At 36.8% G+C, this 27672-nt stretch overlaps 1 protein-coding gene across 1 annotated transcript in view; it reads left to right on the forward strand.

The window, feature by feature from the left end:
* The first annotated feature begins 444 nt into the window (after positions 1–444).
* Positions 445–27672, forward strand: part of LOC6050902 (lachesin) — a 191470-nt gene continuing 164242 nt past the window's right edge. Inside the window, exon 1 of the mRNA XM_038261870.1 lies at positions 445–1266. The gene's annotated coding sequence lies outside the window, so the exon portion shown is untranslated. The remainder of the gene's footprint in view (positions 1267–27672) is intronic.

Genomic DNA, 27672 nt, shown 5'->3' on the forward strand with positions numbered 1-27672 from the left:
GCTCTCCTTTGAATCCGGGTCCTTTGCTGAAGGAGGAGAGTCTCGGATGTCACCACTCCCGCCACTTCCGACGTCTGTCTGGTGTTGCACAAAGTGAAACATCAAAACTTGAGCAAGCAGGGGTTGGCGGGAGAGCCATACCTACGAGTAGAAGTCGTTAATAATTCACTCCACATAAGCTAGCGGAATTGGTACTCTGTCACAAGTAATATCGTGAAGCAGGATGGTATCCACCAGCTCGGCGGAGCTCATCCGGTGTTCGGGATTGTTTAGAATTCGCTCCTCGGAGAGAAAGTTCTGCCTGAGAGAGTCGAAGCTCACTGGAGAGGATTCGGCAAAGTTCGCAAGTTCTCGGAGTCCGGTCCGCCGAAGCTTCTCCAAGTGTGGCTGTGTGTACGGGAAGCCCGTTTTTCGACGCAACAAGGATGTTAGTTTACGGCGAGACTTTGATTCCGGTGGATGTGTGTTGGATGAGCTACCGCGGACAGCTACGAAGAACTCGGAGTGCGAAAAAGCGCGGTGTGCGTGAGAAACGGTCGGAAGTTGGCTGGTTGGCTCCCATGGAAACTGTGTTTATACAATAGAGTTTGGGGCTCTACGGTGGACATCGCAGGTTCAGCAGGTCCGAAGAAATTTGCGAAGAAGACGACGACGGCGGAAAACTATTACGAACACCGTAGCGGAAGTGTCGCTGTGATGGTCGGTCGATGTGATGTTGTGATAATTATTGGGGTGAGCACGCTGCTGGCGTTGGCGATGGGAGGGTCCTAGAATTGTGCTCCGGGGGGACAAATGTACCGCGTGTCGACGACCTACAAGGAAATTATCGCCGCTATTGACGGCTAGGAAACGGATGTGTATTGGCGCTCTGCCAAGCTGGCTCTTTCTCTCACTTGGTGAAGCAAAAGCAGCTGCTTCTCTATTGTGTACTGGTGTCAAGCAGTGGAAACAGAAACAGTGCTGCGGGATTGTGACAGCTTTTATTGTGCGACACGACATCGACAAAGTCGCAGCCAAAGGGAGCACCTACGAAGCGCGTTGAGACAGAGAATTCGAAGGACGTTCACAGAACAAGAAGAAAAAGAAGTGAAGCTTGATGGTGTATTAAATCATATGCATGAGAGCGCGCCGAGTGCCGACGACGACGACTCCCGATTTATGTACGTTGATTGCTGGTGGCCCAAATACTGCGTAAACATGAAATATATACACATTTATCTGGATTTATTTATGCCGGGATCTACCGTTGCTGAGCGAACATAAAACGTACGTATCCAAACATCGACTGGAACAGGGAAGAACGCCAACACCATACGCTATAGACACACAGGTTTAGTCTCCAGGATTTTCGCGCCCCAAAATCCTCCAAATTGGTCGCAATCTTGATGACTTGGCATATGTGTTAATTTGCATGTTTCCTTGCTAGAATACGGAACATGCTTGAACCATGGATAATATAAATCAAAAAAAAATTCATGATATGCAAACAATAACAACACAGTTTTTATTGTTTGACCGTTCCGGAAATTTGGTTTGATTTTTATAAAGTTATCATTGCAAATTGTTGAAGAAACCGGTTGCAAATCTTTTTTTTTCCAATTCACAAGTTTAGGGTGATTCCAGAAAGTGCGCTTAGACAAATCATTCTGTAGAACGGTCAGAAGAAAAGTCATTTCATTTATTTGCTCCATAAGACCGAACCACGTAGCCTAGTGGTAACGCTTCCGCCTCGTAAGCGGTAGATCGGGGTTCAAATCCCGGCTCTGACCAACACAACTGGTGATCTTTTCCCTACAACTGGTTTTTTTTATTCAATATGGCGTCATTAACATTAGGTGAAAATCAGGCTTGTTTTTATTTTATTTTTTTTTTGTATTTTTTAATCCGGCTGAAACTTTTTCCGCACTTTTGGTATGTGCAAAGAATTTGACCATATAATTTTCAATACAAATTTGGCAGCTGTCCATACAAAAATGATACATGAATATTCAAAAATCTGTATCTTTTGAAGGAATTTTTTTGATCGATTTGGTGTCTTCGGCAGAGTTGAATGAATAAGGACTACACTGAAAAAAAATTATACACGGCAAAAAATTTTGATTTTCAAAAATAGAATATTTTTTTTTGATATGTTTTAGGGGACATCAAATGCCGACTTTTCGGAAAATTTCCAGAATGTGCAAAAAATATTAGACCGAGTTATGACCGTGCACCATTTTCAAGTTAAAACCATTTTTAGGATTTTTTTTTTTGAAAATAGTCGCAGAATACATGATTTAAAATTAGTGCCCATGTTTGCCAACTCTTGAGAAAAAAACCTTTTTTTAAGAGCTGAGGAAATTCTCTGTATTTTTCTTTTTGAACTTTATTAATACAACCCTTAGTTGCTGAGATATTGCCATGCAAAGATTAAAAAACAGGAAAATTGATGTTTTCTAAGTCTCACCCAAACAACCCTTAATTTTTAATGACGATATCTCGGCAACTAATGGTCCGATTTTCAATGTTTAAATATGAAACATTAGTGGAAATTCAATCCAATCTCTTCGAAAACAAATTTAAAATAAAAATTTCAATAAAGACTAACATATCAAAATGACGTAATATTGAATGATTGGTCATATAAACAAAAAAATAAATGCAAAGAAGTGGTGTGCTCAATTAACTTACACCCTTCTGCAATGTCATTCTCGAGTGCAACTGCGTTTGAGATTTTGACCAAAAAAAAATCCACCTTGTTTATGGATGGTCCCAAGATGTGACTAGAGCGCACAACAGTAGCAAAAATGTGCCTGATCTACGCTAAAATCGGCTATAGGGCCCACGACTCGCACTAGTGTGTTTGTGTGCACGCAATAGTGACAAAGCAAACAAACAATCACACACACACTCGCGCCATCGACACGTGGGAGGAATTGCGCGTCGTTTTCTCGCCATTCGCGTGGTGGCTGTCACCGCTGGGTGGGAGTTCTGGGGGGTGGGTGGATTGTGTTGTTGTGTGTGATTTGACACTGATGGAGGACGCAAAAGCGGGCACCATGTGACATTATTATAAAATAATCATGCATGCATTTATCAATCCCGATCGTGGACGATGTGGAAAGGGAAGGTCACGAAGGACAGCGAGCAGTACAATAAACGAAATTAAATCGAAACCTGGTGGGGGTGTTACCGGGTTAGAACGATGGTTTTAGGTGCCAGTGTGGTTTAGTTTTTGTCAATCATGGTTCGGAACTTTTTTTGCTGTTGACACCATGGATGATGGGAGATTGTTTTACTGTTCCATTTAGTTGATTGTCGGTCAGTACATATAGTAGCGTCATGATTTATGTTTTGTTTAATCTAAAATTCGTTTTACTTTGCTGCTTTGAAGTTGATGTTTAATGTAAAGCCACAAAATTAAACATCAAACATACCAGTTTGATTGGATAAAGCGTTCAAACATTAATGTTGCTAAGTGGGCTTCTCGAGTATGTTTTTTTCCACAGAAAACAAATATCGCAGCTAGAATAAATAATACAAATAATAATCGTTTATAAAATCATTCCGGACGATACGCTAACGCCATCCTGATGGACCTGTGTGGCTGAACATTTCAAAAAAATACATTCAAAAGCACATCATCACTTTTTCATTAAATTCCTATAACTCGTGAAGAATCCAGGCAAACCCTTTATGTTTGAATCACGATATTTTTTTTTCGTTTCACAACTTACAACATTGTTACACTTTAAAAATGATAAATTTTTTTGTACAGTCATCCCTCATATTTGGAACAGTTTGTAGATCTGCCAATGTTCAACAAATCATAGAAAAACGATAATTGAATATAATGATTTGCTTTTTCCTTCACGTGGAAGCTTTTCTTGCGATCTTTCGATTGATGTATAGACCGGCTGTACATTTTTACGTTTTATATCAAGTTTTTAAAGAAAAACATTGACCCTTGAAATCCACAAATTCGGAACACTTTTTTCTTACGATGTAAACAAACTTTTTTTTCTCTCCAGGAGTACATATTTTTTACAAAAAAAATGACTTCATACTCTGAAACCAATAAAAATCAAGCTTAGTGATGTTTTAAACATGGACTGACAACATTTCTTGTGAAAATATCAATAAAATTCAGGTGTTCCACAATTGTGGGAGGCACAATAACATCCCACAATTATGGAACAAGCAGTCTGGAGGCAGTGTTTTGCTGCTCTGCATAGAATAGGTTTTTTGTTAAAACAGTACTATTTATACTAGTAAAATAGCAAGAGAATGTCCAAATAAAGGTCCTAAAAATAGCAGGGACAACAGAAAAGTTGCATTTTGCATCCTATTGACAAATTACCACAAAAGTGTTCCGAATTTGTGGGCGTTTCGAATATGTGGGATAACTGTAGCTGAAAAATTGCTTTTATGGGTTTTTGCAGTTTTGAAAAGTACGTTTAATTTCCAATAAACTGACATGTGTCACTATTTTTGACAGTTGACAAGGTATGGAGGAAGCAAAATTTTAGAAATAGAAAACACCCATGGAAGATTTATACATAAGTTGTTTTTCATCTTTCTGATTAAGAATATGTTCGATTCAATATATTCTATCGGTGAAAACCGTGTTTTTTAGAAAAAAAAATAGTTTTTTATACTAATGGAAACTCATGCTACCAAATGAAAATTAATAAAAATGATTCTTTTAAATAGCTGAACCGGACTTAATTAAACGCGGCTTTTTTTCTTGAAAATCGGTCTGTATTTAGACCGGAGGCTTTATGCGGCCATCCAAAATGAATTTAACTTCTGTGAAAATGTCCCAGAAACCCAGTAAAAATAACCACTTGCACCGCAAAAATCATCTTGGGTCCATTTAACCCCAATTCCTTTATAAAAGCATTTGTGGCCTTTTTCAAATATTAGATCATATTTTGGAAATCTTAAAATATTTTTATCGTAAAGATCAGACAATTTTACATAAGAATGACAATTTGCATTTGATAGTTTGAAACATTTATGTTGGTAAAAATAAAACTTATGTAAAAGGCAGTTTATTCTGCGTTTGGGAAAATTGGCCAAAAACTGATTCTTCAATCTTTTTATTCTGTTTAATTTCTATATCAACATAAATGTGTCAAACTATCATGTGCAAATCTCATTCTTATGTAAAATTGTTTGATCTTTACGATAAAAATATTTTCAGATTTCCAAAATCTGATCTAATATTTGAAAACGGCAAAAAATGCTTTTATAGCGGAATTGGGGCTAAATGGACCCTAGATGATTTTTGCGGTGCAAGTGGTTATTTTTACTGGATTCCTGGGACATTTTCACAGAAGTGAAATGCATTTTGGATGGCCGCATAGAGCCTCCGGTCTAAATACAGACCGATTTTCAAGAAAAAATATAAAAAAATTGGGAATTGGGGCAAAATTGACCCATTTCGGTTTTGAGCGGTGGATGAAATCATCACCAATCGATTCCCCGGACTTTTTGCCTTCATCACCTTACTGAGGAAAGGCTATAAAATCACTCGGAAAATGAACTTTTTAATTAGACCTCCTAGACCTACCTTCATTTGTACATATCGACTCAGAATCACCAGCTGAGCAAATGTATGTGTGTTTGGCTGTATGTAGACATGTGTACCAAATCAATGTCACTGGAATATCTCGTCACAAGCTCAACCGATTTTTGCCGGAATGGTTTTAATCGATCCGTCTGAACGTCCCTTAAGTTGCTATTTAAATTCATGCAGTTTTATCTTGTATTTAAAAAGTTATGTAAAAAAACTGTTTCATATTAAATTAAAATTATGGTAAAAAGGGTGGTTTTCTCATGAAACCCTCACATGTTTTATGTTTTTAGAAAGCATATGAGAAGACCTTTTAGGTGGAGTAAGAATTTTCAAGATCTGACTTACCTATCTTAAATTACAAGCAGTTTAAAAAATGGTCTGAATTTAAATTTAAATTACCTCAACTGGTCGGGTCTGATCGCCACGAAAAAACCGTGTAGAGGGATCCCATTTTCCTCAAAGGCCGTGTCTGTATCATTTTGACAAAAAGTCTGTAGGTAGTCTGTTTTTTTACTCATCACTTATTTTTATTAGGACCTCTTAGGTGCTGCAAGCGTTAGGGGAGATCCATAAACATGTGATCACTTTAGGGGGGTTGGAATCACTATAAATGAGAGGAAGGCACCAACCACCTAAAGGTGGATTAAGTAACGTTTTTACATAAGAAACACTATTTTTCATACAAGGGAACCAGCCGCGTTCAATTAAGTCCGATTTTGGGTTCCATTTCGCCCACTGTGCAGCGTTTATGGCTGAAAGGCTCGTTGATAAAGACAACTAACTAACTACTTCTTTCAAAAATGTATGCTAATCAAAGGTAAAAGAAATGTAAAACATTTTGAATCACCTAATATAACAAATTATTAGAATTCACTTGAGCCACCATGTGCCTCCTCTCATGGTACTTTATATGGGAAAACAATATTTTTTCTGAAAAACGCAATTTTCACCGACAGAATATTTTGAATCGAACATATTCTTTTTCAGGGAGGTGAAACACATCTTTCTATGTATGAATCTCCCATGGGTGTTTTCGATTTATAATATTTTGCTACCTCCATACTCAACACAGTAATGAGTTTTTACTTCAGATTCTTTTTTATTTGATGAAAAATACATTTCTTCAGAATTTTGCGTACGCCATCAATCCGGGCAACCAATTTTGCAAAAATGTCTTTTTGACAAAAAATTTCTATCTTTTCACGGTTTCGATTTACGAATCACTGTAAAACATGTCTTTGTTAAAATCAGGAAAATTGAATGGTTTCGTCAAACTCTAATTCGAGTTCAGGGACCAACATCATTCCTTAGAGCAGAGTTTCACAGAAATGTATGAGGAGTCAGGGCAACTGCTGTGTGAGTTGGCGGAGAATAAGTATTTCTTTGTGAAATTTTGATCTTACTTTTCAATGAGTTTAATTCAAACACTTTGCAACAGGTGCACATTTTACATCGTCAGCCAATGTATAACACCACTTAAATATTTCTGTGAACAATTAACAATGTTGACCGATACACAAAAACAAGGCAGTACGAAATCCCATTTGGTGGTTGAATCGCTGATCGCTATTGAATTGATTCAACAAAATTGACATCTCGATGGGTGTTCAATTTTCCTAGAATCGAAAATGATGTTTTTACAGCATCATCAACCGCATTTAATTAGCTATGAAAAAATCGTTGAAGCGATAATTTCAATTAATATGCCCAGATTTAATTACTTACAAATTTTCAATTTGACACTGTTGTGCATTCTTGTTGCAAGTTAAAAAAAAGTCCAACGTTGCATTGATGGATGAATACTCTAAAGAATGAGGCAGCAGTGTATTATAATTTTTGTTTATTCGAATTAATTTCAACCACCGTTTGCTTTCAAAAAATGCATCGTCATTCAGGATTTATTACAAAGTGTAATCGACATTTTGTTGACATTGTGCTCAACTTCGCTGGCGCTGTTGTTGGTCTACATCGGTGAAATGATGCCACTTGACTTCCTGTAATTTTCTCACGCCATCCCGTACACTACATATTCCAGCGTCAGTTGAGTTGCGATACCCGAACAAAGTTGTTAATTGGCCTTGCGTCAGTTTCAGGTTCGAAGCCACATGAACCCTCAACCAAACCAAACCATACACAACCATCGGACCAAGTCAGGAACTGTGAGAGCAAAACAGCAGCAGGACAGCAAAATATATCTCCCGCACTGGGAACGAACGATTGCGTTCCGGTCCCGGCTGTTGCACGCATTGAGTGGTGCGGGCACTTGAGAAAAGCTGAACCGATTTACATCGCACAAAGGGAAAATCTGGCATGAATGCCGGTGTGGTTATGGTTCACGTACTTGCTGGTTGAGCTCTTTAAACAAATCAAAGACCATCCGTCTCCATTGAATGATTGCTGGAAAAATAATTCTATGGAAACGCATGGTATTTGAAGCGATAGAAACGTGCTTGTGGATGAGAGATACTTTTGTGCCGAATTTACATAATCTTGATTTTTTTAGGATCTCAAAGTGAACGTATACTTGTATTTTGCTTTTATCACTGAGTAAAAACTATAATCCTGCTCAGAGAAAGAACTTCTCAGTTTTTTCAGAATTTTGAGTTATTTATGTACTTTTGCTGGATTTTTTGTATTCTAGATTACTTTTTTAAAAGGTCCTATAACCAATGGGTTTCATATTATAAAAAGGAAGCAAGATATATGGTGATTGGAATGGTTACTGGAAAACTTGAGTCATACAATATCATGTTCCGGTCACTGTTTTACTTAGTCATATTTTCATAAATTTTGACGGCATGTCACAATAATTTAGATGAAGATGATGTCCCATATTTCATAATGCGAAGTAAAAATTTAAATAGTTTTAAGAATTCAAATTAAAAACTAACTTAATCCACTAATGTGGTTGATGCCTTCCTCACTTTTTACCAATAATGGGTAATATGAGTGGTTTGGACACATATTTCAGCATTTTTTTAAGATCCAGAAAAATAAGTACACATATATAACTTATGTGGTCATAACTCTAGACAGGGTTACCAGATTATCAATGTTGTGGACTCGTTGGAAAGGGTTTTCAATTACCTAACCAACGATGGGTCGGATGATGGATCCGGACATCGTTAGCATACATTTAATTGAGATCCGGATTCAAAAAAGTACATAAATATCACTTAAGTGATCATGACTCGAGACAGGGTTGCCAGATTTTCAATGTTGTGGACTCATTGGAAAGGTCTCTCGATTACCTAACCAACGATGGGTCGGATGATGGATCCGGACATCGTTTACATACATATAAATGAGATCCGGATATATGTGAAAATTTATACATAACTTTTGAACTAGTTATCGAAACTTCAAACCATGATTGAAACCAAGGATCCCGATTTTCAGTTCAAAGATCTGAAATCACTCACTCACCACCGAACGAATCTTTGCCGACTAGAGCGCGGAACTATTCACGAGTGAACACGAAAAGCTGCCGGCTAGCGGCTTGCTCAATCGCTTCACTCAGCGCAACGAATATGGAAAATTCTCGTATGTTTGGCTGGTTTTGCACTCGCTCCAAACTCCATCCAACTTTCTGATTTTCACTATCTTAACAAATATTTTGGAAAACGGTTTATAGAAACTTGCTTGCTCACTTCCTATTGAACTATTTATCACCCCGACGTCGTCGGGCTATCTTGTCGCACCCGCCATTTTGACGTTCCGAGAAAAACGCGTTTTAATGTTTGACCTTGAATATTCAAAAACGAGAGCACGCAATGTAAACAATAACAAACACGTTTTGTTTGGCTCACCATTCTGTGCATCCCCCCCCCCCCCCCCCCCCCCCTAGTAGCAAATTGTTTGGTTGAAGTTAGTTGCTGGAGTCCCGAGTTATAATTACAAATGCGTACGGCCTTTTTTCGCACTTACATCAATTTTCATGGAGTGACAAGATAGCACGACAAGATTGAAACTAGTTTCATATGTAAAGTGACAAAAATGCACGGAGTTTTTTTCGGTTTTTGTTGAATATCTCAGGATTGAAATCGAATTTTGGGGATCTGTGAAGGTCAAAAGGTGAGGCATTGTGAGCTGCACAAAATGACGTTCTTAACTCAATTTGGCCCAAAATGCACGTACGACAAGATAGCACGATGGCGACGACCCGATTTCGGTTCAAAAAGCGTTTTCAAAAAAAAAATCTAATCAAATTATTCGCTCAACAGCATTGCTTGGCGTTCACGGTTGCGATATTCCTACTCGAAACTAGGTGTCCGAAGGCTTGATTTTTGAGGCAATTGCAAACCTCTTTTTACACCTTAGCTTCCATCAACCCCGGAATTCGAACTGACGTCTTTTGGGATTTTCAAGTCCAACTGCCTACCAGTGACTCCACCGAGGCAGGATCCAGGGAGACGACTCCTACACCTGGATTGAGCTAACGACCTAACCCTCTAGGTTAGACCAGAGCCAAAATTTACTTCCTCGTCCGACGGAAGGCGAGGTCAGACCAATCTCCCTTGAAAAATGCCACCGAACCGTCTGGGATCGAACCCAAGCCGTCTGGGTGAGAGTCAACCACGCTTATCCCTACACCACCGGTCCCGGCTCATAAAAATGTTTTATGAGCTCTAATTGAACGTCACAATGCAGATATGGCAACATTAGAGACGCGCTGGAATTAAATGCAGTTGCACTACTTCGTGAATTTTTTTCCTGCTCCGTCCGTCAACCCGAGTCACAAACAAATATTCTCAGAAAGAAGAGAGCCTAAAAACAGCTCTGCGCTCACTTGGTCTGCAGTACAGTAGTTTGCCGTCAATTAGAATTTGGCATGTTGGAAATATCTGCCAAATGTGTCTTTGATGTGAACAACAAAATTGCAAAATATCATTGATATCATTGATTTTAGGCAATTTCTTAAATGATCAAAGCCAATCGCAAGCTTTTTCCAGGCAGCTTTGAGCGACTTAACGGAATCAGTCTCTCTGAACCTTTTTCTGGAGTCCAGAGTCTGGACTACCCGATTGGAGTGTGAGAGAGAGAGCAAAAAGAGAGTGTTCAGTAGCCATTGGTGTGTAAGTGACAAACGGTAGGAATAGGGTAGAGTAGTCATCAATGAGACACGGGGAACAATGATAAAATGGCTCTCTCAAGTCGTAGTTTCAACCAATCAGTCTCATATTTGGGGGAAAGGAGTGTCTACGGGATACACGTCTGCCATTATAGTGGCTTTGATTATGGACGCTCCCTTGAAAAGTTTTTCATAAATGTTTGATTCTGAGGTGTAAAAGTAAATTATGGACAAAAAATACTTTTTCGCTCGTAGGCTGCCATTTACACCAAAACTAATAATTCTTCAAATTTCTTTCGACGTTCCATAGGGATTGAGTTGGGCTACAATGTCATTTCATTAGGTTTGACCAAAATTTAAAATATACCCAGAATCCAGGGCTGTCTCATTGTTCCCCACTCATTTCAGCCCATGGGTAACAATGAGACACTTTGATTTTTCTTCATTAAACATTTCAAAATCCATGTAAATCTTTCAAAACATGAATTGAAAGTAATTTTTGTCATATTTATAGAGTTTTAACTTCATTTAACCAAACATACAAAGTTATTTGATATAAATATATGGATTTTGCAAAATTTAAATACTGTTCAAGGCAAGTCACATGTAATGGAACAATACAAAAACATGATGTTTTACTAGAAAAGTATTGATTTTCGTAGAGTGTCTCATTGTTCCTCATTGTTGTTGCTAAGTGCGTCTACAATGAGACAATTGAATAACTCTGGCTGTAGATGTCGGATCGATCTCATATTTTGGTCAATGTTAGAACACACTAAAAGAAAGAAAATGCAATAAAAAGCTCATTAAAACATGCTGATGAAAAAATTAGAAAAATCGTTGAAAGTTGAAAACCAAAAGTGTCTCATTGATGAGTACCCTACCCTAGTTTTTCGTCGCGCTAGATTTGTGCTTTGTGTCCTTGATTGAAACATGAATTCTTTCGTTTTAATCCGTTTGAACCGTTTGAGCAAGAGCCATAGGAATAAGTCAAACCTTCACGATTTTGAAAACGTATCCTACGCAGACTGCTTCAGGGATTATTGAAAGCTACTGTGCAATGTTGTAACAACTTATTGAGGTGTGCTGCGTCATCCAAAAACCCCTTGGAGTTAACTCCAGGAGGTCCTAGGATGACTCAGTACAGGACAGGTCTGAAGCTATGCGGGTTTGATCAGTGGTCAAAAATCACTGGCTGCTTGCTTGTCACGGCGGTCCATCTCAATAAGTTGTTACAACATGGCACTGTTGCCTTCCATACTCACTGAAGCAGTCTGGGTCAAAATATTGAAGTTTCAACTTGTTTCCTTAATAAGCCAGCCTGGTGGTCTCGAGAGGGTTGTCTAAGAACACGCTGGAGCGGGTGAAAGTTTATGTCCACTCTCCTCCGGCTAGCAAATTGGGTGGCTTCAGATTGGTTTGCAGTTGTAGGATGTTTTCATTGACAAGACACAAAGGCAAGAACTCAGCACCGGCTTATGTTGTCGGGTTTTGACGCTTTGGATCTTATGTATGAAAACAATTAATAAAATCCATGTTATATCCATACATTCATAAGCGACGGGGGAGTTTGAACTTACGCATTCAATTATTCATGGATATTTGCTTTGAAACTAAATCTTCAACACCTTTTCCCACAGTTCCTTAGTCCTCGAATCGGCCGTCACATACTCGTTCGCTACCCCTTTGCCAACCCCCCCCCCCCCATCCCTCTGCGGGAGGTCACACAATCGCAGGACATGACATTACAACACCGGCATCGAGTGTCCCGAGTGAGCGCGGATGGGGCGTGTTGGAAAGCAAACGAAAAATCAGAACGTAAACAGCCGCCCTGTCCCGTCCCACTTCCCGGCGGCTTTTCCACCCGCGATACGACGTCGTGGTTCGAGAGAGAGAGAGTGCATGACTGCTGGAAAAGTAAACAGAGCCATTTGGCGCGTTGAGCATTTTTGCATGAGGAAAAATAATGCCCGATCGAGAGTGGGTTGTGGGTGGGTAATGGGCCGGTGGGGTGGCTTTGGTCCGTGATTCGGAAGCAACAGAGTAAACAAAAGCTGGGAGGGCAAAGAAGGAGTGAGCGAGCGAGCGAGAGAGAAAGGTTACTGGGTCAAATGCCACTTGGTGAAATGAAATCGCAAAAGCCCGGTGGAGGCATCGTTCCGTTGGATGTGATATTGGAAAATACGAGTTTGAACCAAAACAAGGTCGCTTGCTGGTGTCAAAATAGAGCTATTGAACAAATAGATGTCAATATGTTTTTGGCTGAATAGTAGCAATGTTTCGGAAGAAATTGAAAATATATTTAATATATTTATTTTTATGGTTTCAGTTTTGACTTAGTTTGGAGCATAGAAATACAAATACAATCTTCTTTCACTGCACCTTTAAGCTTTTTAAACATTTGTTGTTCAAATTCTATAGTTTAATAAGTATGAAATAGCTTCAATTATTATGAATAAAAAAAGAAGAGTTGTTCCTTTTGATTCCGCTATTTGTTTTAATATCTTGACAGTTACGTATTTCGTCTACTACTTGCAGACTTCTTCAGTGTTCTATTCTCGACTCGAGTCAACCAAACCACAATTCAAAAAAACAGTTTTGATATCATATAAAAATGTCCCTTCCCTTTGCTTTGAACCTATTTTAGAAACAGTTTGATCTTAAAACACTATTTCATTATTTCATTATTTCATACAATATATATTTCTGAAGCATTCACAACTGCACAGTGGTCCGAAACCGAAATCTAGCGTGACAAAATTGATAGCGGCCACACGTTAAGATTTAGAGCTTTGGTGTCTTCGGGACAAATGATCAGGGTCAATAGGTGCATCTTTTGGTATGGTGGGCATTAGGGTGGTCCAAATTTTAGGGTGGTTCAGAATTTTTATTTTGGCGGGATGACGAGATAGCGCTTTGGTATCTTCAGAAAAGTTGTAGAGAACACCATTCTGAGCAACTTTGCTGAAGAGCACAAAGCTCTATCTTCAAACGGGAATTTTCTAGAGCCATTTTTGTAATTTAGGTTGAAGTGTTTATAAAAAAATGAGTTTTTTGAATTTATCAACTCAGGCTTGTGTCGTAGCGAGTTGGTGTCTTCTAGACATTTGTAGAGCTTATCAAAACACACATTTATCTTCCAAGAGAGTAAAAATCGGACCTTTAAAACGAAAGTTATAGCCAAAATACGACGAAAAAGACGCCATTTTGAAATGTGAATAACTCGAAAAAGTGGTGGAGTTTGACCTCGCTCTTAGAAGCATCTGAAAGTACACATTTTAGAATACATTTGCTGAAAATATCTCGGGGGTCTTTTTTGTTTAACTCATTTAATCTCAATTTGAAAATGAGCATTTTTTAATCGTTTTTTGCCCATAACTTTTGATAGAATTGACCAAAATTCATTTTTCAAGAATATCAACAAAATAATTAAATTTATTCCTGAAATATTTCAGCCAAAACTTGTTTCTTCTTTTACAACCATTAGATCATTTTGTACATTTTTGAGCCCTTCTAGACAATTGTAGAGCTTGTCATAATGAACATTTTTATTTTTGAAAAATGAATTTTGGTCAATTCTATCAAAAGTTATGGGCAAAAAACGATTAAAAAATGCTCATTTTCAAATTGAGATTAAATGAGTTAAACAAAAAAGACCCCCGAGATATTTTCAGCAAATGTACTCTAAAATGTGTACTTTCAGATGCTTCTAAGAGCGAGGTCAAACTCCACCACTTTTTCGAGTTATTCACATTTCAAAATTGCGTCTTTTTCGTCGTATTTTGGCTATAACTTTCGTTTTAAAGGTCCGATTTTTACTCTCTTGGAAGATAAATGTGTGTTTTGATAAGCTTTACAAATGTCTAGAAGACACCAACTCGCTACGACACAAGCCTGAGTTGATAAATTGAAAAAACTCATTTTTTCATAAACACTTCAACCTAAATTACAAAAATGGCACTAGAAACTTCCCATTTGAAGATAGAGCTTTGTGCTCTTCAGCAAAGTTGCTCAGAATGGTGTTCTCTACAACTTTTCTGAAGACACCAAAGCGCTATCTCGTCATCCCGCCAAAATAAAAGTTCTGAACCACCCTAAAATTTGGACCACCCTAATGCCCATCATACCAAAAGATGTCCCTATTGACCCTGATCATTTGTCCCGAAGACACCAAAGCTCTAAATCTTAACGTGTGGCCACTATCAATTTTGTCACGCTAGATTTCGGTTTCGGACCACTGTGAACTGGAAAAAGATCTGGCTTATTAGTTGGGCAATTAAAAATAATCTTTTATTGAATAAAAATATTGTTGGTAAACTTTTTTTTGACAAAAATAGTTGTAATATCATTTGAAAATAAGATGTTTACCCCTTACGGCTTAGATCAAAATTGGGATTTTTTAAAATGTTTTTGTTTACCATTACCAAATTTGATGAAAATTGATTTGAAATCATTAAATTTTTTAAAGAGGGTTGGAAAGAAGAATTTGTTTAATTTGTTTTGGTATGATTTTTTACAAGCAGTCCAGCCGTCGAATTGATCTTCACACTTATTTTGATCATTAAAATTTCTGTTCTTCGCAATTTTGTCTAAAAATATTAATCTGAAGCAAGATGAGCATAATTTTTGATAAATTTAAAATTTCCCGGGAATACCCGAGAAATTTGTTGAAAATTTCCCATTACCCGGGAATTTTACAAAATTACATATCTGGCAGCACTAATAAACCCTGTTCGATTCTTCGTCAAAAGTTCTTCAAATTTATTTGGCTAAAAGTTGTCTTTTCTTAGGCTTTCACTTGGGATAACGCATTTTAAAAATAAGGCTTTAAAAAAAATGGACTGTCACTTAGCTTGTTTTTAAGCAAAAACAACTTCCATGTCAAACATGAGTAGATTTGGTGAAGGTTGATGTCGAACGTGTGGTCACTAGAGAGCCTATATGGAGAGGCGAAATGTCACTCTCAGGGTTCCAATCGAACTGTCAAATTGGGGTTCCAATCGAGCAACAAGGTCATGTAAGAACAAGGTCGGAATCAATTTAAAATCATTTTGGCAAAAAAACGGGACTTTTAACAATCAAAAGTATTGTAAAACTGTTGTTGATAATAATCTGATAGTTTTTGTTATGTTTGTGCTTGTTCGGTACAAGAAAAGTGCCAGCACCAAAGAAAAACTACAAGTTTTTCAACCTTAAATTTGAATGACTTTGAGTGTTTGAAATTTCTCCCAGAACATTTCATTTCCCTATGTAGGTCCCTAGTGGTCACTTGGGAAGGAATGACCCATTTTTAAAAGCCGTCTTCGTACTCACTGTGCGATACCTTAACGTATCAAATAGCTGGCTTACTGCTAACGTGCTCTTTTGAACACAATCGTTCGTACTTGACATTCAGTTTCTTGATTCCAAAACTTTCAGCTCACGTCAAAAAATTTCTTTAATCTGAGCATCGCATCCTTGCATCCCTTAAAGCCAAAACTGCCAGATTTTCAGTTAATTGCTTTTTTTCCATTTTCCCTTTTCTTGAGTACAGTTTCAATTCTTTGCAGTGCAGTGCAACAAAAACGACACTTGACTCCTCGTCGACTTCCTCTAGCACAAGAACCGACCAAGACAAGAATCTACAGCGTGCCGGGGTTTATTCGAATGTTACTGTCGAAAAAAAAGTCCGGAAATCCCCGGACTGACTTATTTTGCATAGACATGGGCAACGAAAAACCACCGTATTCAAAACGGGGGGTCGGCACACACTAATGAACCAATAAAGTTTAGAAAGACCAACATGTACCGAACGAGGAACCAAACTCAAGCTTGAGCAAACACAAACACACAAACACACATAGTGTATTGTATTTGCTCTGGGTCGGGGAGCTTTTGCAGAGCTTTGTGCGGTGGCGATAGTATCGGAGAGGAAAATGGGGAAAAAAAAGAGCACAACAAAAAAGAAAGAAAAGAAAATCGAAAGTCTTCGTGTGCTTTTGTGATGGCTAAACTCCGGGCCCGGGTCCCGGGAAAAGCGGTAAAACTCTATTGCAGAAGTTGTGCACTGCAAATGAGGTCGAGAAAAGCCGCATCAAGAGAAGAAAGTCTCTGTCGGAATGAAAGCAGGAGGTTTTATTCTTTTTGAAATCGCCTTCAATGATTTTTATAAATTGTATGGGTTAGTTCACAAAAAAGTTGTGCAAAATTTATAGAAGATAAGTTATTGTAAACAAAATTCTAATGAATGGTAATTATATCAACGGTTCCGAGCATTGTTCAATTGGAAGAACTATGCACTTTCTCAGAGAACTGCTTATATCCAAAGGTAAGTTTGTGACCTAGGGAAGGGCGACTGGTGGTGGCTGGCCAGATGAAACGTCGACCCGCAAGAAAACTGCTACAAAACACGACCCCTAGCATGGGGTCCAGGATAAAAGGGGGGCGGAAAACATGAAACTCATCAGGAGCGTCTTATATATTGCCTGGATTGTATTTTTATTGCACCTTTGTTGATTCTTACAAAGTTTCGGCAAGCAAACAGCTCGTACGTTGGAAAAGTTTATGGTGAGTGCTGCAAGTTTCCGTCCTCCGTTCGGTTCTGCTGCGGCTTCTGGACCAGGTGAAGCGGAAAATGAAAGTCTTGAAGAAGCTGCACCCACACCAGCCAGTCCACCGGAAAGTAAAGGGCCGCTCCTATCCCTTTTGTGAACTTTCTTTCGGAACCGCAACAGAATAGCTACGACAGGTGAGAGATACTTGTTGGGGGCTGCCAGCCTGGCAGATTAATCTAGCTGACTGACTAACTGCGAAACTATTTTCAAAGGGACCACCTCCTCCGCACATCCAACAACAACCGCCAGATTAACGACGTTTGAAATGGAAGTTTGCTCCGTTTAGCTCTTCGACCCGTACCGAACCGGACAAGTTTGGAGAAGTTCAGTGTCTTGCGAACCTTCGTGGTGAACGGACACTAGAGCTGCGGTATTTTTTACTACCTAAGCTCAGAGTTATTTCAAAACAAAATTCACAGTCTTTTTAAAGACTACCTGAGTTATTTTCCAAAATTCTAAACAGTCTTTTCAAGACTAACCCCGCCTGAAATTTTGTTGTATTTTACAAACGAAGCCATCTTTTTAAGAGAACTTTGCTTGCAAAATGCGTCAAAACAAAGGTAAACGCAAATCTTCTGAAGATTTGGTCGTTACGTCGGTGAAGCGTTTGAACGCTAAACCGGCTAACGGAAACAGAAAAAGAAAACAGCCTCTTCTGAGGTCTGATTCTGATTCTGAATGTGAGGTCAATCCTCCAATTCCATTGACAAACAGTTTCGGTGTTTTATCCGAAACTGATGACAAGGAACCTTCTCCTCGTACTGAGCCTTCTGCCGTCGAGAAACGAGTAAAGGCTCCGCCAATTGTTGTGACTTCCGTCTCCGATTTGGCCAGCTTTCGAACGCAACTGAAGAATTGCAAGGAAACTTGCAATTTGAAGGTTTCGTTCCAGCTTGGTCGAAGAGGAGAATGTCGCTTGTTGACGGAATCTTTACAAGATCACCAAACTTTTGTTGGTTATTTGAAAAACCACAAACACAATTTCTACACGTATGAGACCAAGAATGCTCGGCCATTCAAGGCGGTCTTGAAAGGTCTCTCCAACGACTTGTCGGTGGATGAGATCAAAAACGAACTTAAGGTGTTGCTTGGCTTTGCCCCATCCCAAGTAATACCAATGAAGAAAAAATCAAACGGGAATATTTCTCGCTTTGGTTTGACTTCACAATTTTATCTGATTCATTTCAACAGAAATGAAATCAACAATTTGAAACTTTTGGACAAAGTTCAGTTTTTGTTCCATGTACGGGTAAAGTGGGAGCATTTTAAGAAACATGGCGGTAATGGCCAGAATCTGACCCAGTGCCGGCGTTGCCAGGCATTCGGTCACGGTACTGATCATTGCGCCATGGTTCCAAAATGCATGGTTTGCGGGGATTCTTCTCACGACAAGGACAATTGTCCCGTGAAAGAAGTCACCCAATTTAAATGTGCAAATTGTGGTGGAAATCACAAATCAAATTTCTGGGATTGCCCCATCAGAAAAAAGGTTTTGGATTCTCGTGCCAAGCATCAGCCGAAATCCAAACCGAAATTCTCTCAAAGTCAGGTTGTACCTGCATCTTTAAATCAAACGTTCGTGCTGTCTCACTCGAACAATGCTAGAAATACCCCTACCTTGGAAAAGTTAGGTAACAACAATGGCATTTCTTATGCTAACGTCGTTTCGGGTTCATCCACGAATTTTAAATCCTCTACCAATCTTCAAATTGGGCAGGTACCTCAAATTTCATTTGAAAATTTTTCTGCTGGCAACGCTTTGGGATCTTCTGATCTCGGCGATGTTACGTTTGAAAAAATGACTTTTTTGCAAAACTCACTGTTTGGTTTGATTCAAACAATGAGTAATGCTACATCCATGATGGAAGCAATCCAGATTGGATTAAAATTTGCGAATGATGTTGTTCTTACCCTGAAGTTTAATCATGGATCTAAGTAATTCCATCAATATTATGAATTTTAATGCTCGCTCTTTAAAAGCGAAAGAAAATGAATTTTTCAACTTTTACGAGTTCATAACGTGCATGTTGCTGTTATAACCGAAACATTTTAAAAACTGGCACTTATTTGAAAAGTGATCCAGATTATAAAGTTATAACTAATAACCGAATGAATCGAAATGGCGGTGGAGTTGCAATAGTTATCCACCGTAGTATGACTTATAGCACGTTACGTGACTTTAAGTTAAAAGTTATTGAAAGTTTGGGCATTGAACTTGAAACTTCTTTTGGAAAAATTATGATTGCAGCTGCATATTTGCCATTCCAATGCACTGGGGAAAATAAAAATTATTTCAAAGGGGATTTGAATAAACTTACTCGGCATAGATCTCGATTTTTGATCATCGGTGATTTTAATGCCAAACACCAATCTTGGAATAATTCAAAAGTAAATTCCAATGGTAAAATTCTGTTCAGAGATTGCACTTCTGGTCTTTATTCGGTTTTATACCCGAATGGGCCAACTTGCTTTTCTTCTGTTAGAAATCCATCAACAATTGATTTGGTGTTGACAAATCAAAGTCAGTATTGTGGTCCTTTAGTGACTCATGCTGATTTTGATTCTGATCATCTTCCAGTAACTTTTTCACTTTCTCATGAAGCAGTTACCAGACCCAATAGTTCTGTGTTTAATTACCACAAAGCTAATTGGGACAGGTATCAGCATCATATTGAGAATAATTTAAATCATGATTTTGTTTTAGAAACCAAAGCTGATATTGATTCAGCCTTGGAATCTTTAACTAATGCAATTTTGGATGCTAGGAATATTGCTATTCCTAAAGTCCAAGTCAAATTTGATTCTCCCATTATTGATGACGATCTTCAGCTTCTGATTCGTCTGAAAATGTTCGCCGAAGACAGTATCAACGTTCTCGTGATCCTGCACTGAAGCGAATTCAAAAGATTTGCAAAAGGTTATTGACCACAGATTCACTCTCCTGCGAAATGAAAAGTTCGCAAGAGATGTCGAACAAATTAAACCTTATTCCAAACCTTTTGGAAACTTTCAAAGGTTCTTAAGAAACCTCAAAACCCATCCCTTCTTTAAAAGATGGTGATAATATTCTATTAACTAATGGGGAAAAAGCTCAAAAACTTGCTCAGCAGTTTGAGAGTGCTCATAATTTCAACTTGAATGTTTTGAGTCCTATTGAAAATCAAATTTCAATAGAATTTCAGAATATTGTTGAACAAGAATTTTCATCAGATGAAGTTTTTAATACGGATCTGAATGAAATAAAATCTATTATCAAAAAATTTAAAAATATGAAAGCCCCTGGTGAGGATGGCATTTTTTACATTTTAATTAAAAAATTACCAGAAGCAACTTTAAGTTGCTTGGTCAAAATTTTCAACAAATGTTTTGATTTGGCATATTTTCCCAGTAGTTGGAAAAATGCCAAAGTAGTTCCGATTTTGAAACCGGATAAAAATCCTGCTGAAGCCTCAAGCTATCGGCCCATTAGTTTGCTTTCATCTATTAGTAAATTATTCGAAAGAATAATTCTTAATAGAATGATGACGCACATTAATGAAAATTCAATTTTCGCTGATGAGCAGTTTGGATTTCGCCTTGGGCATTCAACTACTCATCAGTTGTTGAGAGTTTCAAATTTAATTCGAAGCAACAAATCTGAGGGCTATTCTACTGGCGCTGCTCTTCTAGACATAGAAAAAGCATTTGACAGTGTTTGGCATAAAGGTTTGATTGCGAAATTGAAAAGGTTTAATTTTCCGATTTATATCGTGAAAATTATTCAAAATTATTTGACGGATCGTACTCTGCAGGTATGTTATCAGAATAGCAAATCTGATCAACTACCTGTACGTGCTGGCGTCCCTCAAGGAAGCATTTTGGGTCCAATTTTATACAATATTTTTACTTCTGACTTGCCTGATTTGCCCCCAGGATGTCAGAAATCACTTTTTGCTGATGACACAAGCATCTCCGCCAAAGGCAGAAGCCTTCGTGTCATCACAAGAAGATTACAAAAGCTTGGATATTTTCAATTCTTATTTGAAAGAATGGAAAATTACTCCAAATGCTGCAAAACTCAACTTATTATTTTCCCTCACAAACCAAGGGCTGATTTTCTTAAACCAAAAAGTCATCACATTATAAAGATGAATGAGGTAAATTTAAAGTGGGAGGATCAAGTGAAATATCTTGGACTTGGTTTTGACAAAAACCTTACTTACAAGGATCACATTGAAAGTATCCAGGTTAAATGTAACAAATATATTAAATGTTTGTATCCACTTATAAACAGGAATTCTAGACTTTGTCTCAAGAATAAACTGTTAATTTATAAACAAATTTTCAGACCTGCCATGCTTTATGCTGTGCCGATCTGGACAAGCTGTTGCTTAACCAGGAAGAAAAAACTTCAGAGGATTCAGAACAAAATTCTGAAAATGATTCTGAAACTTCCTCCCTGGTTCAGCACCAGTGAACTTCATCAATTAGCCGAAGTTGACACTTTGGATGTTATGTCCAATAAGATAATTGATGCATTTCGACAAAAATCATTGCAGTCTTCAGCTGCATTGATCCGCTCTTTATATAGTTTATAAGTTAGTTTTAAGGTATCCCTTTTCCCTTTTGTATATGTAGGACCTCCTACATTTGAAATCACTGAATAGCGAAAGCTACAATATTTCATGAATAAATGAAACTTGCTGGTATTTAAAATTGAGGTGAAAAGTCATCGTTTGTGATTGGACACTCAATAATATTTTAACTGAATGAATGTACATGGAAAAGAAATTTGAATAAATAAAAAAAAAAAAAAAAAGTTTGGAGAAGTTAGGTAGCTTAAATAAGGGGTCCATTTTTTACTATTAACCTCAACCGAGGTGATATTTTAAGCTCGAACTTCGGGTTGGTGTGGCAAAGTTTTTCGAATCTTTTGCTGTAGTGTTCATGAACAGCTTGAAGCCCAGTATCTTTTTGAAAGAATGACATTTTTGGGCATTAGTTTGACGAGCTGTATCTCATGCATACTTTAACTTTGAAGAAGTTATGGATCACTACAGGTGAATAATCAACCCATTATTATTTTGTATAAAGCTGTAATAACAGAATCGTTTTCACAGCTGAGCAATTCTCTACGAAATCGGTCTTTTTTCTTCAATTTTAATTTTTGTATTTTTTAATCCGACTGAAACTTTTTTTGTGCCTTCGGTATGCCCAAAGAAGCCATTTTGCATCATTAGTTCGTCCATATAATTTTCCATACAAATTTGGCAGCTGTCCATACAAAATTGATGTATGAAAATTCAAAATTCTGTATCTTTTGAAGGAATTTTTTGATCGATTTGGTGTCTTCAGCAAAGTTGTAGGTATGGATACGGACTACACTGGAAAAAAATGATACACGGTAAAAACAATTTGGTGATTTTTTTATTTAACTTTTTATCACTAAAACTTGATTTGCAAAAAACACTATTTTTATTTTTTTTTATTTTTTGATATGTTTTAGAGGACATAAAATGCCAACTTTTCAGAAATTTCCAGGTTGTGCAAAAAATCATTGACCGAGTTATGAATTTTTTAATCAACACTGATTTTTTCAAAAAATCGAAATTTTGGTCGAAAAAATTTTTCAACTTCATTTTTCGATGTAAAATTGAATTTGCAATAAAAAAGTACTGTAGTGAAATTTTGATAAAGTGCACCGTTTTCAAGTTATAGCCATTTTTATGTAACTTTTTTGAAAATAGTCGCAGTTTTTCATTTTTAAAAATTAGTGCACATGTTTGCACACTTTTGAAAAAAATATTTTTGAAAAGCTGAGAAAATTCTCTATATTTTGCTACTTCGGACTTTGTTGATACGACCTTTAGTTGCTGAGATATTGCAATGCAAAGGTTCAAAAACAGGAAAATTGATGTTTTTTCAATGTCGATATCTCAGCAACTAATGGTCCGATTTTCAATGTTAATATATTGAACACTTGTGAAATTTTCCGATCTCTTCGAAAACAATATTTTCAATTTTTTCAAATCAAGACTAACATTTTAAAAGGGCGTAATATTGAATGTTTGGCCTTTTTGAAATGTTAGTCTTGATTTGAAAATTTTGAAAATATTGTTTTCGAAAAGATAGGAAAATTTCACAAATATTTCATATATTAACATTGAAAATCGGACCATTAGTTGCTGAGATATCGACATTGAAAAACATCAATTTTCCTGTTTTTGAACCTTTGCATTGCAATATCTCAGCAACTAAGGGTCGTATCAACAAAGTCCGAAGTAGCAAAATATAGAGAATTTTCTCAGATTTTCATAAATATTTTTTTCAAAAGTGGGTAAACATGTGCACTAATTTTTAAAAATGAAAAACTGCGACGAAAAATCCCTTCAAAAGATACAGATTTTTGAATTGTCAAACATCATTTTTGTATGGACAGCTGCCGAATTTGTATGGAAAATTATATGGAAAAACTAATGATGCAAAATGGCTTCTTTGGACATACCGAAGGCACCAAAAAAGTTTCAGTCGGATTAAAAAATACAAAAAAAAAATCGAATGACCGAAATCCTAGATAACTGCTCAGCTAAGCAATTCTTCAGTATCTTTCAGGATCCTGAACAACTCCACAACATTTGGGAAGTATTTGGTATCGTGACGGTGGGGTGGCACGGCCCCTTTCATTTTTCAAAATATTTACGAAGACACGTTTTTCAGTGATTTGTAGCACGAAACTGTGAAGGGATAGAAATTTGGTGTCAAAGAGACTTTTTGAGCAAAATTGAATGTCCAATTTGATGGTGTACCTAAAATACCGAATATCTTCTCATAAAAAATAGATTTAAAATCGCTGACATTCCCCGTTTCTCAACTGTCAAGAATCGGTAGGTATGCCATTTCATGGGAAATTGAATGTGCTTTCCGAATCTACATTAACCCAGAGCATTATTTTTTCATTTAGTACATTTTTTATTTAAACATCGTGTATATTGTATCTTTCAAAATAAATTATTTATATGGTCAGCTACAAAAAGTAGTATGTTTCTTTATCTTTATCTGTTTCTTTTTATGAAAACTCGTCAAAATACATGAAAATCCCGTATTTTTATAGTCATTTTTTTTGTTTTTGTCTGTTCTTCAATTTTGTAAAACATTCACACATTAGAAAGTAAAGTTACAAACAATACGTAATTTCATACTGAAATCTCTTTATGGGCTGCAGATTAAAAAAAAACATCAAATTTCACATCATATGACATTTCTCTTGATTTTTGACAGTTGAGTAACGGTTTTGATTAAAATCTTTTGAGTTGGCGGAACATTACCCCTATTTCATGGATTTTGATGATTATGATAACATTGTTTATCAACATTAATCAAGGAGCAATTCCATGTCAACTAGAGAATCGGCTGTACCCTCTTTAGTATCAATGAAACTTTTGTTGATATGTTATCCTACGTCATTTTTGTGTATATGGTGCAGTTTCACTCGATAATAACATTCGAGAAGGGCGTAAGTGTTTTAATTTTAAATATTGCTGTACCTCGAAACCGTTGCATCGTATCAAAAACTGGTCCAAGATAAACTAGGAAGGAATTAGACGGGCTTTCTGAAATACACTGACGAAAGATTTTTTGATTTATGGATTTTATTTGTTTGGCTCATACTTTGTGGGGGCCTTCCCTATGACCAAAGATGCTATTTTGTGTCATTTGTTCACCCATGTGCATACAATTTTGGCTGCTGTCCATACAAAAATGGTACGTAAATATAAATAAACAATAATAAACAGCTGTAACTTTTGAGTGAATTTTCTGATCAATTTGGTGTCTTCGGCAAAGTTGTAGGTATTTTTGAGGACTATTGAGAAAAAATAGGTACACGGAAAAAAATTGAAGATTTTTTAATAAACTTGTTTTTCACAAAAACTTAATTTTCCAAAATACGTATTTTTGATTTTCGAGATTTTTTGATATGTTTTAGGGGACAAAAATCGGCAACTTTTGAGCTATGGACCATGTTTCAAAAAATCTGCGGCCGAGTTATGGTTTTTTGAAAAAATCGTGATTTTTGGAAAAAATTAAAACTGTATCCAAAAAAAATGTTTTTTGCACAATTGAATTTCCAATCGAAAAGTACTTTACAGATTTTTTGATGAAAGGCTCTGTTTTCAAGATACAGCCACCGAAAGTTTGATTTTAGCAAAATATTTGCAGCTTATTTTTTTTTAACAATAGTGACCTTGAGCAGGGTTACCAGGTCAAAATTGGAAAAATCTAGCAAAGTATTGATAAAAAATCTGGAAAAATCTGGCAGACGAAAATCTATTCGTACTCAATGTTGAAGGGGAGGGAGGATATGAATTATTTCAAAAATTTGTAGAATTCAGACGGTTTAATTGATTTTATAACCTCAAAAATGTTTTATTACCCAAGTAACTTTTTTTTCTAGGAGTTCTACAAGAGCTTTTCAAGATAGCTACAGCATAGCAGTTTGGACCGCGGTAGGATAAAACTCTCTTCAAGTACTCTTCCAAACTCCTGAAGAAGTTTTGAAGACAATTTTATCCTACCGCGGTCCAAACTGCTATGCTGTAGCTATCTTGAAGAGCTCTTGTAGAACTCCTGGAATAAAATGTTACTTGGGTATCATTCCCTCTAAGAAAAACTCATTCTATTTTTTTTATTTTTTATTAAATTCGTTAATTTGAATCAAAAAATTTGTTCAAAATTGGCATCAAGTGAAAAATCTGGCAAAATCTGTCAAAATCTTGCACTGAGAAGGATGAATCTTTATTCTGGCTGACAGTTGAAAAATCTGACATTCCCAGATTTATCTGGCAACCTGGCAACCCTGACCATGAGTGACCATTTCTATTTTTTTTAAAAGTTCAGAAAATTTGCTTTAATATTGTCTAAGAGACATTGAAGATTGGACCTCTGGTTATTGAGATACAGCGGCCTCAAGAAATTGAAACAGGAAAATTGAAGTTTTCGAAGCCTCACCCAAACAGCCCACCATTTTCTAATGTCGATATCTCAGCAACGAATGATCCGATTTTCAATGTTAAAACATGAAACATTCGTGAAATTTTCCAAACTTCAAATATTTAAAAAAAATTATATAAAGACTAACATTTTAAAATGGCCAAACATTGAATATTTCGCAAATTAAATTTTATTTAAAAATTTTATATAAAAATTCAATTTTATATAAAAATTGAGGAGTCTCGTTGCTCATAAGACAGATTTGATTTTTCAGTCTTATAATTTTTTTTTCACCGGAAAGCTCGTCCGATTTACTATAAGACTATAAGTCTTTGACCACTATTCAATACAACTCGTTTATTTGTTGATTTGAGCTAATTTACTATCCGGGTACTACCATCGACTGAAATACACTGAACAAAATATTTTGATTTCAGTTATGAGCAGTTTAATTAGCTTATATATCTAAGACCATACTTCCTTGAGGTGTCCCGGTTTGGACACTTTCAGTGTTTGTTTGTCTACAGGTGAGATGGGGGTGAGGTGGGCACCCTAAGTGACAAGTCATGTAAATAGAAAATGAATCATTATATCTCGGATTAGTTTTCAAAAAGCCGTAAGAGCCATTGTTAAACCAAGTCCTTTTTGCATCGATATTCGACCTACTTACGAAAAACCAATATCAAAATGCTCGAGATTGTTCATCTACACGTCCTTCAAGTGCCCCAAACTTAAAATAAATGAAATTTTGTTTCATTTTCTAGAAAAACGAAAATTAGTGTCAGAGGTCACAATGGCTCTTACGGCTTTTTAAAAACTCACCCGAGATATTACTTTCTCATTGTAATACTATAGTTGCTTTGTTTTGGATCCGTAATGATCAGCTGTTCTTTTGTTCTAGCTTTGATTTGGTGCCATAATTGACAGCTTGTGTTGACTGCGATGAGTTGTCTGTACTGAGATAGAGATGTCGCCCCCTGGAAATTTCAGGCAGTGATTATCATTTATTTTTTTATTAGAAGGTAATTTTCTGTTTATGTTTCTATGACCGAAGTAGTCATATTACATCATCAGTTTATCCATACAAGTTTTCGTACAATTTTTAAAACTGGCCATTAGACTGCCAATAAAAAAATCGACATCGGGGATATCTACTGACTCGATTCCTTAGGCAGAAAAAGTAATTGAGGCAATTTTGAGCTAAATCAGTTATATTTTAGGAGTCACTATTGATCGTTGATGTTTGCATAGAAGAATTCACAAAAATGTATAAGGAAAAACATCACCTCGGAATTTAATCGTCAGGTGTCGCAGGTCATGCCTTAAAATCGTCCAAATGTGAGATTCTTCATTGCTTATCAGTAACAACTCGGATCTTGTTGAAATTTTCGACAAAGTTCTAGGGAATTGAATGTCCTACAAGAATCTCACACTTGAACCATTTTTTGTGAGACCTGCGCCACCTGCCAGCTACATTTCTG

The sequence above is a fragment of the Culex quinquefasciatus genome, chromosome 3, assembly GCF_015732765.1.
Source record: "Culex quinquefasciatus strain JHB chromosome 3, VPISU_Cqui_1.0_pri_paternal, whole genome shotgun sequence".
NCBI lineage: Eukaryota > Metazoa > Arthropoda > Insecta > Diptera > Culicidae > Culex > Culex quinquefasciatus.